Source organism: Thamnophis sirtalis, unplaced genomic scaffold (assembly GCF_051295495.1).
Source record: "Thamnophis sirtalis isolate CommonGarterSnake01/CBP01778 unplaced genomic scaffold, rThaSir2_p1.2 scaffold_10, whole genome shotgun sequence".
In the NCBI taxonomy this organism is placed as follows: domain Eukaryota; kingdom Metazoa; phylum Chordata; class Lepidosauria; order Squamata; family Natricidae; genus Thamnophis; species Thamnophis sirtalis.
The window spans coordinates 58240487-58256048 of NW_028261390.1; positions in this window are offsets into that span (position 1 = coordinate 58240487).

A 15562-nucleotide genomic window follows, 5' to 3' on the forward strand; every position below is an offset into this window, starting at 1 on the left:
AGTTGTTTTAACGCAAACCAAAGATGCCTTTTAAAAAACAAGTTTACATCATATTCTTATGCATGCCAGTGCTGTGCGTGAGGTAATTTAAGGTGGTTCTGACAAGTGTCGTCGGCATCTTCATATCCAGTCACATGGGCGGCAAGCCACTCCCATCCGGTCACATGGGTGGCAAGCCACTCCCACAAAGGAGGCCACACCCACAGAGTAGGTTCGAACAATTTTTGAAACCCATCACTGGTATGGACAAAAACATGAACAAAGGAAGTAAATACAGATAAATGGGGACAGTAAGACAGGGACGGTAGCAACGTTGGTGTGCTTATGCACTCCCCCTTTATGGACCTCTTACTATATTTTGTGATATATCAAACTAAAGACTGATAAAACATCCTAGCTATGGCCAGGAAGCTGCATGGAGAAATCAAATGTACCCTTTTTTAAAAGGCTAGAAACATCAGTTCAGTCTACCTATTGTGCTAGCCACATGCTACCTCCATTAAACTACAGTGTTGATAAAAGACTTTCATTACCACCATTTCAATGTATAAATCACCCCAACAGTGTGCACGCAACCGATACGCTCCCAAAATATAGACTTATCACTATTTTACTGCATGCCAGCTTCTCCAGTCTATCTATTTAGATTGCATAAATACAATTATTTTCCATGTATTTAATGTTGTATTTCTCCTGTCATATTAACAATTATATTTTTAGCTACATTTCTGAACCAGTTTCAGAGCAGAAATTGAGAAAGAGTGAAGAAATAGCTATGCTGTGTGTCCCTAGAAAAAAACAGCAGATCTATTGATTAGTATCCAGGCTGGCACAGATCTTGCTTGAGATAAATGCACCTATCTGAAGTAATGGCTCATCAGTGACAAGGGTATAAGGCGCGGCCATCTTTACGGCAGTAATTCTATACTTGACACTTTCACCTGCCAAATATGGAGATGGTACACCGAGCTGATCTGGCCTGGAGAATTGAGCTGGCATATTATAGAAAAGAAAGCTTAAGTGGAGAAGGGAGAATAGTTCTGGGTGTCTGTCATGGAACAGAATAGAAAGGGTGTGTGTGTGGCTGTACTGATGGAGATGCAGGCTGTCAAGTGAAAGTGAGACTAGAAGAAGCCAATGATGGTTAGCAGCCAGATCACGTAGTCCAGTCTTTTCCCAATTTGCTCCTGTCTAGACCAGTGGTTCCCAAACTTGGCAACTTTAAGACATGTGGACTTCAACTCCCAGAATTCTCCAGCCAGCAGAGGTCTGCTGGCTGGAGAATTCTGGGAGTTGAAGTCCACAAGTCTTAAAGTTGCCAAGTTTGGGAACCACTGGTTTAGACCTGCTAGATTTCAAATTCCACAGAATGTATATAAAATTGAAGACAAGACACCAACATAACCCCTGTCGGTTTAAGAACAATCCCTTCTTTGAGAGGTGTTTTTTTTAAAACGAAAGATTTCAAAAATAAATAAATAAATGAATTTGCTATGCAGTGAAGAAGAAGGGCGTGGAGAAAATGCCAAAATTGGAATTAGCACAGCACCGATTAAGAAGTTAATCGAGCAGACCTTTAATGCTCACTGAAATGGCTGCATGGACAAAAAGAATGGGCTTACTCGGATTATTAGTAGGAGCCATGTAGGACTTCTCTGAAATGTTTTGTTCTAGCTTGTGTTCAAAAGGTAGACACTAATACCTTCAGAAAGCCAAAGAGAACTTGCACATTGAAGATTATTCCTTGAAAGGCAAGAAAGCACTTTTAGCTGTTATGGGTCTACTGCCAAGAGCTATCCTGTCAAATTTAATTACCAGATTAATACTGTGCGTAATTATCAATTCTACTTGGGACAAAGCCACATTAGACCAATATATGCCACAGTGTTGGTGGGAAGACTGATGAAACAATAATAGGGGTGGGGGGATTAGAGGCAACGTCCATTTGATGGCAGTTGCAGTATTAACGCTGAAGAGGCAGATGGAGAGCATGGTAAGATTTTTGTGCTTTGTCCTGAATTAGAAATAGCTTCCATGAAGCTTAACTTATCTATACATTTAACTGAATATTGACCAACTACTTTGGTCAAGGCTGACGTATCTGTGAAATTATTATAGAAGTTCTAATCATCCCTGCATTGGAGAAATCCCTAAGGAGACCTGGCATGCTGGCTAAATATCTAACATGTCTCACTTTCCTAATTAAGGAAAGGCTTATTTGGGGCACAGCATAACATCTTGCCATCAGCTTCCTGTCATCCCCTTACTTGTATGGTTCAGAAGTTCTGAACTTGCAGTTCTAGATGTAGGAAGTTATCATCCAGCCCACTCCCAGAAAAAAAATGAAATATCCTAGGAAATATTGAAAAGGCAGAATATTTCTCTGGATGTGAAAAGGAAGAAACATGTTTTAAAAGATAGAATAGCTGCCCGTAGCTTCCTGCCCATCCCCACTTTGTCAATGGGCCATAAAGAAGGCCAAGCTAGTCCACTTTATATAATAAAGAGTTCTCCCTTTCAGCTCCAGGGGGATGGGATTAAGGCATGATAATATTGGCCCCTTACCCAACTCACCACATGGCATCTGAGAACTCAACCAAACCTGGATTCAAAGCCTAGAGAGTTGCCCCTGCATGGCCCCATGGGAGTCTGACAACCAATCAGAATACATTTCTTACACAGGAACAGGAAACAGAGAGGTGGGACTGAACAGGTTATAAAAAGCCTAGCAAGCCCCTCCCTCAGCCCTTCTCTTCTTCTCCACCACCATTGAAACATGTGATCACCTTTTCTGTTCAGGACTCAAGCCATGTGGTCCTGTCCACCAATAAACCATCTTTCCAAGCAGCCTCCATGTCTCCAGTGTCTTTTTCCCCACTTGGACCCAAACCCGGAAGGACATTTCTTTCATCAAAGAGAAATAAAAAATGTCACTTCTGGATTGCTGGACTGTATTTTTTTTTTTTTAAAGAAATGAGTATTTCACCTATCTTGTAACAACTACCTGGATGGATAGATCTTTGATATGCAGGCTTTTGCTCTCTGATTCCAATGATAATATCACATTAATATTGTGGACAAATTATCTGGTCTTGAATCTAATGATGAAAAACCACTTTGACCTCTGGATATTTTTCCACTTATGAGCTCATAGCCTGTGTAAACTTCCCTCCAAAACTTTTATCTAGGAATTCTTTTTCATTGTTTAAGTGTTATCATTTGAGTAAATGTATGTAACATCTCTTCATTCAAGAATGAAATACGTGGCTAGTAAATTTAAATGGCTCTAAATCTATCAAATACACTTTCTTGGGTCTTGACATACTTTCAAAGCAATCAGGAAATGCTGGTATTCCATAGAACATAGATTAACATTGTGGAGTTTAACGTTTGACTACGCTAATCTCTACCCTTCAAAATCAGAGAATAATCCTTCTTGAGATTTATGGCACGTACTACGGCAGGGGGTGTCAAACTGGTGGCACATGGGGCGAATGTATCACATGCAGGCCACGCCCATCCCAGCTCCGCAAATGGGAACAATATGATGAAATGTCATGTGATAGCAACGTGACTCAATGAGTTTGAGACCCATGTATTAGGGGATTCAAGATGGAAATAGTAGTGATTGATTCCATCTTTTCCCACAAACCACTGCAATCAATTTTCACAGGAAAAGTGAATTAATCCAGTGTTTCTGTGGATGAATAAGGGGCAGAAGCAACTATTCTTGTCAGTAGCTATGAAGAGTTGTTTTTGATTTTGAGTGAAATTATGAAATTTTGGGACCTACCTTAGTATGAAGATAATTGCTTTAAGAATTATATAAATTTATGAAAGCATAAAACTTAAAATAAATACTGTAGCCTACCTGAGAAAGCTAGTTTGGTGGAGTGGTTAAGGTGTCGGGTTATAAATCAGAATACTGTTACTCCTTTCTTTGAAGAAAAATCAAAAAGTCCAGCTGCTTCTTGAAAAACCACTTTTGGGACAACCATGACCTGGATGACTGAGAATCTCCCTAGACATTCAGAATACTGTGAGTTCTAGTCCCATATTAGGCATCAACCCAGCAGGAGCTGTTGGAGCTGCAAACAGACTCCGACAGCGAAGGCCTTATGAGTCGGCTCTGGAGGAGGTGGAGGACCCCGGACAGGGTTCCGACTCCGAGCAGGGCGCAGAGAGGCTGGTTGGCCACCAGGAGGTGCCTGAGGCATGGAGCAGCAGTGAGAGCCGAAGGGAGTGTGCTCATGACATCAGGCCTTGGAGCAGTGATGAGGAGACAAGTGAGATGGTCCTGGATGCTCGGCAACACCGGGCAGATCAACAGAGAAAACAGCTACACAGTTACAAAAGATAATTGGACCCAGCTGGTTGTAATTAGGCTCCTCTCAAGATTGTATTTAAGGTGGGACTCGGGGACGAGTCTGATTTGCAGGATTCAACTTCATTCTTAACGCTGGATAAGCTGTTATCTGTCTCTGTTGAAGTCTGAGTTGCTGCCAAGGTTCTTATCTGTTTGTTGTGCTTGGTTTTCAGCCACCGAGGTTTATGTTTCCTGTTAATAAAGTGCTGTGAAATTCCAGTTAAGCTTGTCCCGGCATTCATTACTGGATGGAGGAGGGGGTCAGAACAGGTGGGTAACCTGAGGAACTATTTCAGATAGTCATCAGGAGTCAGCATTGTACTCACATAATCTACTTAAGCACTTTGGAAAAACTAAAACTGAGCTATGGTGGCGCAGTGGTTAGAATGCAGTATTGCAAGCTAATTCTATTGACTGCTGTCTGCCAACAGTTCGATAGTTTGATCCTGACCAGCTCAAGGTTGATTCAGCCTTCCATCCTTCTGAGGCCAGTAAAATGAGGGTCTAGATTATTGGAGGCTATAGGCTGACTTTGTAAACCACTTAGAGAGGCCTATAAAATAACTATGAAGCTATATATATATAAGTCTAAGTGCTATTGCTATTTTGTGTTAACTAGAATCAGGGGGAAAATATTAAGTCAAAATATATATTTATGTTGTGTTATTGCTTTTAGAAACCCAGCATGAATGAATAAATGAATCCTGCAGAAATACAGTTCCCCTACACTGGTAGTTTGTAGATTTACCCTACTCAATATTGTTGTCAACATCAACAGCTATTTTAAGGTTTAGAAAGAAGTCTTTCCCAGCCCTTTTGGCAGCCTCACACCGTTTAAGACACTTAAATGATTTCCTTGCACAATAGCGCATGCCAGGAGAATAAGGCTGCAGCCATGAATATGCCATTTTCAAGAAGACATCTTCCTATTCTGGCTGCAAGCTTTACAAAAAAAAAAAAAAAACATGAATGCATTGAAGCAGCAGAGGGCAGGCCATGCTGAACATTTGAAAAGAAGAATGGCCCTGCTAAATCAGAACAAAGGGCCAGATGGGCCAGCATTTTGCTATCAAAATAATGCTGGTGGGAAGCCGACCAATACTTTCTCCCATTCATGTTTTCTATCATTTTGTATTGAGAAATATTCCCTTCCTGCTTCCAGAAGGAATAGATGGTTTTAATTTTATGATCTCCACTTTGAAAATGATCAGAATAACTGAATATGGTGGTATGTAAATACCAAAATAAATAACATAAAGAAAGCTTCTTTTTCACTGGGTGACTCAAGTTCTAATGGTATGCAAGAAGAAGAAAACATTTCTTTACTCTGTTAAGTCATTTTTACACCTCATATACAGTACATAACACAGGTATATGGTGGCTCAGTGGCTAAGATGCTGAACTTGTCGATCATAAGGTCAGCAGTTTGGCGGTTCAAATCCCTAGTGCCGCATAATGGAGTGAGTTCCTGTTACTTGTCCCAGCTTCTGCCAACCTAGCAGTTCAAAAGCATGTAAAAAATGCAAGTAGAAAAATAGGAACCACCTTTGGTGGGAAGATAACAGTGTTCTGTGCACCTTCAGCATTTAGTCATGCCAGCCACATGACCACGGAGACATATTCAGACAGTGCTGGCTCTTCGGCTTTGAAACGGAGATGAGCACCACCCCCTAGAGTCGGGAACAACTAGCACATATGTGCGAGGGAACATTTACTTTTACCTTTTTATACATAACAAACTTCCTGAACAAAAGAATTAGACCCCCCTGAAAAAACAACCGCCAAAGTTTAAAAATGTAGAGTGACTCACATTTTAAAATGTTTTGTATTTAGTCTGTTATGGTATTTCTACTCCACTCTATTCTACAACAACACCAAGCCATTGGGATTATGTTTTTTAAATATATAATTTATTTGGTGCTAGACATTTTTCTGTCTCAGGTCATACATATTTTCCCCTAGATCTTTCATGAGTTTACTTTACAGCTCCAATCCTATGCATATATATATGGTATTAAGTAGTCCCCTTAAATTTAGTGCCTATTATTTTTTAAATAAATAATGCAAAGCTAAAGGCATCCATTATGCTCCTTTATTCTTTCCAAAATTTAAAAACATGAATAATGCTATATTTTTGTCTCACCTAGCTTAGTACCTGTTCTGACCCCCCCTCCGTACGCCGAGGCACTCCAAGACAAGATTACTGCTAGATAATTTATTCACAGTAAATTAACACACTGACACGACCTGGGCAGCAATCCAGACTTCCAAGATAAGAAATACCCCTGAGCGCTTCTCCAGAATTGGTATATTAGTTGAATCCTGCAAACAGCCTCCTCCCAAAGTCTCTCCTTATATACTCTCTTGGGAGGAGCCTAATTACAACCACCTGGGTCCAATTATCTTATGTATCTGTGTAGTTGCTCTCTGCGTTTATCTGCCTGCCTTTGCCTGGGGTCCAGGACCAACTCCCTATGGCTTTCACCACTGCACCACACCTCAGGCACCTCCTAGTGGCCAACCAGCCTCTCTGGTCCCTGCTCAGAGTCTGAACCATGTCCAGGGTCCCCCACATCTTCCAGAACTGACTCATAGGGCCCCTCGCTGTGGGATTCTGTTTGCAGCTCCACCGGCTCCTGCTGGGCCGCAACAGTACCTAGTCATACCTTTTCTTTTAGTTCAAGTTTAGCATCCGTGGTCCAACTCAAAATAGTAGTCACACCCCAGACATCTTGTCCGTATTTCATCAACTGATCCTACCAAGTCAAGTAGGGAAAATATTCCATGGACCCCAATTCTATGGTTAAATAACTTCAGTTGGCAGAGTCTAGTGAACCTTCTCTGCTGTTACTCTTGCCTTATGAAATATTGTTTTCAATGTCAATTTTCATATTTTTATTTGTAAAACACCCAGACTCACTTAAGTGAGATGGATAATAGAAAAAATTGATAAAGAAAGAAATGTTTGCAAAATCATTGCAAGATCGCAGCCAAAACACCATAGCATCACATTGAATAGTTAGAAGATATATATTTGAGTAATAGGGCACATTTTTCTTAAAATGAGCTTTTTAATTCTATTGCTGATGTCATTCCTAACAAGTTATATTCTTGTTAGGCAGAAGAGCAAGCAGAAGACTAGCAGAGCGCATTTATGAACATGATGAAATTGCCTTAATTTCACAGTACATTGACAGGAGTAATTTCCTCACCCAAAACCCAGATGAGCAGAGAGAAACACCAAGATCAATAAACTCAGACAAACAAAATAACAGTAAATAATATCCTAATCAAGGAACCACCAAGACCATTCCCACCAACGCTGTCAGTGTTGGTGGGAATGGTGTATAAAACGAAATCAAACCCAACTTCCTTTAACCAGCATTCATGACGTTAACATAGTTTGATAACAACAACCAAGCTCAGAGAACACCAAGAACTCTAAGTTATTTTCTTATTATGTGAATGATTAATAATAAAAAAGAGACCCATAATTATGGAGGCTTGTTAGAGGAAGGAAGTGAAAACATGATATACTTGCATATTCTTGGAGTGTTGTATTGATGATGGATTCTAGTCAACATTAATTCAATTAGCCATGCATCATTTACTTTTGTTCAAGCTATCTCCTGCATTTAGGGCAGAATATGTCAGGCTTCAAGTTTACAGACTTGGATGAAAAAGAACATTCCATTTCTATCTTAGTAGACGCAAGGGAGAAAGTATTAGGAAAAGATGCGATTAAAAATGAGAGAAGATAAATAAAGTAGTGGAGAAATAACGTTCTGATCTAAATATAAGATGGGAGGGAGATTGGAACCAAATATTTTAAGATGACCCTCTTACATGTTATCTTAGATCTTGGGGCATTGTTTGAGTAAATGATAGACAGTTCCTACCGGAAAAATATTAGGGGATTTTCAACAATAGTTGCAGGAACTCAAGGCTTGAATAGACACTATTTATCAATGTTATTTGCCAGTTTTCCAGTTTCAGTACCAAGAGAATGAATGAAAACAGTACAAAATGTATTCTTCACCCTACTGAGCAATCTATTCATCACATCAAGAGTGTGAAAAACCTTTTCTAAAACAGAGTTTTATCAATAGGTCTTGGGTTTATTATCATTTTAGTGGTATGACCATTTTTTATTATCTTAACAAAACAAAGCGTAAGATGTAGAGAACTATTGAGTTTAAAAGGCTACTTCAGTCAGATGACAATGTTTGATAAATGTTCCCCAGCTGCTCAAATCACTGGGAAGAGGAAGCATGCTTGAGTTAACAAGAAAGGATGGGACCAGCATAGATACTATCAGATTCGCGAGATACTGTCTTCCCGCATTAGAACATTCTGAGATCTGTTGTGATCAGGTGATTACTAGGGTGCTGTGTCCAACAGTGTTGGACAGCAATAGAATAATAGAGTTGGAAGGAAATTGGAGGTCTCCTAAACCAACTCCCTGCTCAAGCAGGAGACTATATCATTTCAGACAAATGGTTGTCTAATTTCTTCTTAAAACCTCCATTGTTGGAACACACACAACTTCTGGAAGCAAGCCATTCCACTGGTTTATTGTTCAGCAGGAATTGGGGCAAGTAATGAGAGCTCACTCCATTGCCTGGCACTTGTGTTCAAACCTGGGCTGTCAGCTTTCCAACTGACAAGTTCAATGTCTTTAACTGCTGGATTGTGCCCCCTTGAGCTTAAAATAATGGTTTGCAACCAATTTTGCTAGTGTTGTATTGTCAATTTCTGCAGATACGTTTTCTGACCTTGTTTGGCGAATATGTACCAGGCATCAGCAGCATGCCAGACTATTTCATTTGTTAGTTCTACTTTAATCAGGCTTTGTAGGAGAAGAGCAGACAGAGCTGGAGTGGGGCAGAGTTAAGTGCATCATCAGTTTAGAATCATTCTAAACAGGTACTCCCACAGGCACTCCAACCTCTCCTGGATTCTATTGACCCTCATCTGGCACGAATTTAGGACTGAATTTTAGTTGTCCAGATTCTTGTGAATAGGCTTGAATAAATCTTTTATGCTACAACTTTACAGAATAATCATGATTCTTTGTGCCTGGCAAGCTTTCAGCAAATACATGTTATTCAAAGTATGATAAATGTAATTTCTCTCTTGTTAACTGAAATCAGTTGATAGATACATCCTTACTGTGTTATTAGCAATTTTGTGGAAGTTGAGTGACATATCACATCTTGTCAGGTGTTTTTCTTCAAATTCTCAATCCAGTGTCCAGACATGGGATTTCCTAGTGGCCTCCCAGTCAACTTTAACCTGCTCAGCTTTTTTGAGATTAGCCTTACAATAAATTCATTCTTATATATCTTCATTTATTTCCATATTGTCTAAAGATAAATGTTTTGTGACTAAACTACATTTCTTCTTTCTTTCCAAAGCATTTGCTGTCAGAAGCTATTTTCCAATAAACTGCTTATAAAAACATAATGAAGACATATGTTGGCTTTTATCTGCCTCTGCTTTTTCCTGATAAATGTTGCATTATACCAAGCTATCTTATGCCAAGAAATATATAATGCTTGGTTTTATACATGCCACTCAACCATAACCAATCTTTATTAATGTCAGTAGCTGGCTTCACACACAATTTAGATAAAAGTCAAATAGAACACATTATGTCTAAAAGTTATGGATGAAACGAGTTAGTATTTAATCTAATTAGTAATTACATTTGAGTTCTTTTTAGAATAATTATACTAGTGTACAAATGTTGGGCCATTTTGTCATCTTCAAAACATTTGGACTCCATGAGAATGCTAAATTCTAATGGGAATTTGGGAACAAACATTAAGGTCCTATTGGTATGATTTGGTCAAAATTTAACAATCTTTAAATTTAGTGGGAGCTAAGCACATCTAAACTTCTCTTCCATTTCCATTTTAATTCCCAGTTCTAGTGAGAATTAAAAATACTTGGTTGGATTGCACCCTATAGAGAAATCAGCTTTTAAGACCGAAAGGTTTTCAATTGCCTTGTCAGTTCCTGCAGTAACACTATCTTCATGACTATTCTCCATGAAATTGTACAAAGATTGCATAACAACTCCTCTCAATCCATTGGGTGAATGTTATTGACTAAAAGTGCACAAAACATCCAAGAGGATGTTAAAATTTCCAATATAATTTGATTGAAGTCATCTACAGCAGTGGTTCCCAAACTTGGCAACTTTAAGACTTGTGGACTTCAACTCCCAGAATTCTCCAGCCAGCAGAGCTGGAGAATTCTGAGCTGGAGAATTCTGGGAGTTGTAGTCCACAAGTCTTAAAGTTGCCAAGTTTGGGAATCACTGATCTACAGCAGTGGTCACCCAACATTTTTGGCTCCATGGACCGGCAGTGGCAACAATGGCAGTGGCGAAGGAGTGGTGGTTTCACATGCTCAACCTAATCCCATGCATGCACAAATAAAGCTTTAAATACTTGCCCGCCGCCTGAGGGTTTGAGGCCCCTGATATGTTGTATTTGACTCAATGAATCTGTTTACTTTAAAATTCTGTTTGGACATCCAATTTACTAAACAAAAATATGTAATTTTTCAGAGAGAGATGGGGGGAGAGGGAGGGAGGGAGGGAGAGAGAGAGAGACTAAATATTCTCATGACCTAGAGAAAATAAAAAATGGTCCCAATGGGAGCAATTAGGCTGCAATTCCTAAGCTGGGAGAGTGGTTTCAACATCTCCCAGGAACAACATCAGAGCTCTTTTTCCAAAAAATGCAGTGTTAGAAGCCGCTAAGATCCTGTGTAGAAGCCTCTGTTTAGAGGCTTCCTGGGCCTCTCATATTAGACCATCCATAAAGGTAAGAAGGAAAGTATGCATATACATACACACATACACACACACACATGCATGCATACATACATACATGCATACATACATAGCTACATATACTGTGTATGTGTAATTTGTAACTGAAAACCAAAACAGAATTGAGAGTAGCTACCCATATTATCCAAACAGTACCAAAATCAGCATTAGAGTTATGTTTGATCTTGGGAGGTCAGCGTGGGTGTGGCTACGGTGGGCATGGCCAGCTTGACGTCACTTGTGATGGAGAGGCCTGGGGAAGCCTGAGCACTCTGTCAGCAAAAAGGGCCCTGAGCTCTGTTTTCAGCTGCAACAGCTCCCTGCAACCTTCTGCCAGTGAAAACAGCTCAGAAGGACTGCCCACGGCTCTCAGGTGCTCCATTTTCACTGGCACAGGCACCATGGGCCAGTCCTTTGATGCTTCCAGGGTAGCCCCATAGACCAGATCTAAGCATCCTGTGGGCCGGATTCAGCCCCGGTGCCTTGAGTTTGACACCCCTGCCCTATTTCCATAAGAGGCAGATACAGAAGAAAACAGTAGGCAGCTATGCCCACATTTTTAAAAATCCATAAATATGAAAGGAGGGGAAAAGAGATAAGAATTGGGGTCTGCTCTGAGCAGGTAGGCATCCAATGTTCTCTAGTGGGTGAAAACTTCAAAGGAAAACAGAAGATGGCAGCCTTCTAGCTTTATGGAGCAACGCCTGAAATGACAATCTTCAATGGGCGTGAGTTACTAAGTATATAGACATATAGGTTACACCAGAACAGGTAGAGTTTTGCATGGCTCTGAGCATCAACTGCAGTAGAAAAGAAACAGTAATACAGGAACAATTGCAGGGAACATAAACAAAACAATATGAAAGACCCACTTATTTTTTTAAAACGTTCTTTAGGAAAAAGAACTTGGCAGCAGTGGAACTTCATTGAAGTGACTATTCAAAAAGCAGGGGGAAAAAACTACATGATGAGCTTTGTTGAAAGCTGGAACTATTTCAAAAGACATGAAAAATGGTTGACTCTCATTTGAATATAACCCAAAAATATTACATATCCCAGTATCAAGAGACTCAGTGCCTAAACTTTTGTGAGATCTGGAGGACCACAGATTATTCCAAAGTGACACAATGCAATTGTAGAGAAGAGCCTTTGGTATTCCAATCGGAAAGCTGGCATTAGCTCTAATTCCAGCCTGCTTTAAAAAGAAACAGAACAAAACTGAATCTCCACTGGCATGAAGTGAAGTTAGTCTAAGGAATTTTGAAATAAATATTGCAAATGTATTCTTCTATAACTCAGCCAGAGTTCCATGATTGGTACGACACTTATTGTAATCATGACTAAATCAAAAGTAATTTCCACTTGAAGTCATGAAATCTGTGTGTCATTCTCTACATTTCCATAATGCCCTTTAGAAAATGTGTTTTTCAAAACTCTTGATTTTAAATGAAGCATCAATCAGGATAGCCTTATTTTATAGCTATAGCATTTTTTCGGCTCAGAAGACATAGACATATTCTAATACCTGCAATTGTAAAAACATTTGTAAGAGGTGTTTGCAAAGTGTGCATATCAGCTTTTCTTAAAACATTTAAGTAGCCATCTCCTTTGAAAGCTGTCGCCAGTAGCCTGTCCACTTTTTTACAGGTCCCTATAGAAGTGTTGTTTGTGCTGCACATATGAAGAAATATTCTGCATAGTCACTAATGAATTTAGCCTCCTGTTCTCTTTTGGAGATTATTGGCTAGAAATGGGGTTTGCAAACTTTGACCTTGAGTGCCAAAACTTTCTATCATCCCCACCCACCTTCCAGGAGACCTAACCATTCAAAGCTAAAACCCTTTCAGAACTAGTTTTCAGATTTTAGTTTAAAAACTAGCAGCCAGATTATTCAAGCAGACTGATAGTTCTGACAGTGAACCACTATAAACCAGCTTGTGTATCCAAAGCTGGAACTCTTTCAGAATTTGGTCCCATCCTGCCAGGAAAAATAATAGCTGTCTTCTCTAGGATAAGCAGTAACATGGTCTGATGGGACTTCAGCAGTGTGTCTGCAAGTGACATGATCTTGCTAATGTAAAGTTGGATTGTTGCCAGAATTCACTTTTTCTCTGTCTACTTTAGACAGTCAACAGTTGTCTTGATCTAATCACTGAGGTACTTGAGTAGGTCTGAAGGAAATAAGTAATAAGTTACTATTTTATAAAAGTGTTAAATGTATCAATAAGCTATAGAGTTCTTCCTGTTGCAAATTAAACATCAAATGTGCTCAGTAAAACAGTATGTGATGACTTGCGAAAACTAACTTCGTTTGAAAACAGAAACATACACCTGAGGCAAGGCCACCATTTGGTGAGATAGGAACATCCGCTGCCTAGGACAAAACAACACGGAGACACAGATAAGACAACTGGGTTTCTGCAGGAAGGGTCATGTTGACCTTTTGTAGTGCAAAATAACTTAAAGATTAATTTAGGAAAAGGGGAGGACTTCTTAGGCATGGCATACATTGCTTAGGGCAGCGGTTCTCAACCTGTGGTTTGCGACCCCTTTGGGGGTCGAATGACCCTTTCACATGGGTCGCCTAAGACCATCAGAAAACACATATTTTCGATGGTCTTAGGAACCGAGAAACCTGCGTGCCAGTGTTTGGAGCCAGGGGAACAGCGGCGGGAGTGGGGGCAGGGGTGGGCGCTGCCTTGTGAAAGGGAGGAGCTACCTGACAGGAGCAGCAGTGCGAGGACATCTAGCGCTCAGCCAATTGCGATATGAAAGGCACCGGCGGATGGATCAGATGGCTGTGCTTGATGAGGGGAGGGGAGGGGGGAGAATGGAGCATGCAAGCCCCGGCGAGGCAGCGCCTGAGAGCGCCCCAGCTGCGAGGGGAGCGAGAGGATTCCAGGAGTTTAGGGTGGAGGGGGAAAAAGTAGGTGTCACAAAACATCTTCAGCAGCCGCTTTGAAAAAAAATAAAGCACTACATCTTTTTAGTTTTAAGCTTCCATGCTTAGAATAGATGGAATGGAATAGAAAAATGGAATGGGAATGGGAATAGGAATGAAATAGGAATAGAATAGAATAGAAAGAATGAAATAGGAATACAATGAAACAGAAATAGAAATGATTATTGGTGAAGTGTAATAAGACACACAAGGAATTTGTCTCCAGTGCACCAAATCACAGTGTACATATAAACAGCAAAAATAGGTCATAGGTCATAATAATAGTTAAAATCATAAGTTACAAACAATAATTGATAAATCATAAAGAACCAGTAGGACAAGATGAAAAATAGGAGGGGATATCCAACCTAGTACTGTACTTCTCTTTGACCCATTTTTTTTACTGTCTTTCTTCTCTGTTTTATTTTTATTTGGTTAACAACTAAAATGTTTCATGGACTTTTTGTAACAAGGTTATATTATATTATATTATATTATATTATATTATATTATATTATATTATATTATATTATATTATATTATATTATATTATATTATATTAATTATATTATATTATATTATATTATATTATATTATATTATATTATATTATATTATATTATATTATATTATATTATATTATATTATATTATATTATATTAATTATATTATATTAATTATATTAATTATATTATATTATATATTGTATATTGTATATTGTATATTGTATATTGTATATTGTATATTGTATATTGTATATTATATATTATATATTATATATTATATATTATATATTATATATTATATATTATATATTATATATTATATATTATATATTATATATTATATTATATTTATTATTTTCATTAGCAAACCATTTCACAATATATAATTACATATTGTTTTTGTGATTAATCACTATGCTTTAATTATGTTCAATTTGTAATAATGAAAATACATCCTGCATATCAGATATTTACATTACGATTCATAACAGTAACAAAATTACAATTATGAAGTCGCAATGAAAATAATTTTATGGTTGGGGGTCACCACAACGTGAGGAACTGTATTAAAGGGTCAAGGCTTGGGAAGGTTGAGAACCACTGGCTTAGGGACTATACATTGTATAGCTTGAAAACTGTTCTTTGCTCTTCTTGGTCTCAATCCAACTTGGGAAGAGAATAGGGGGTCGCGCTTGCAACCACGTTTTCATTTTTCTTAAGTAAATCTTTGAATTGTTAACCAGACTTGTTTCTGTATTCTGAGAATTAAACTAGTTGGGTTTTACATCTCACATGTCTAAGGTTCAATTCCACTTACACTCATTCTCTCTCAGCTGAACCGTCCCCGCAAGGGTGTTGTTCTGTGGAAAAAATGAGGAAAAATTTCCCTTTGACCTCCTGAAGAAA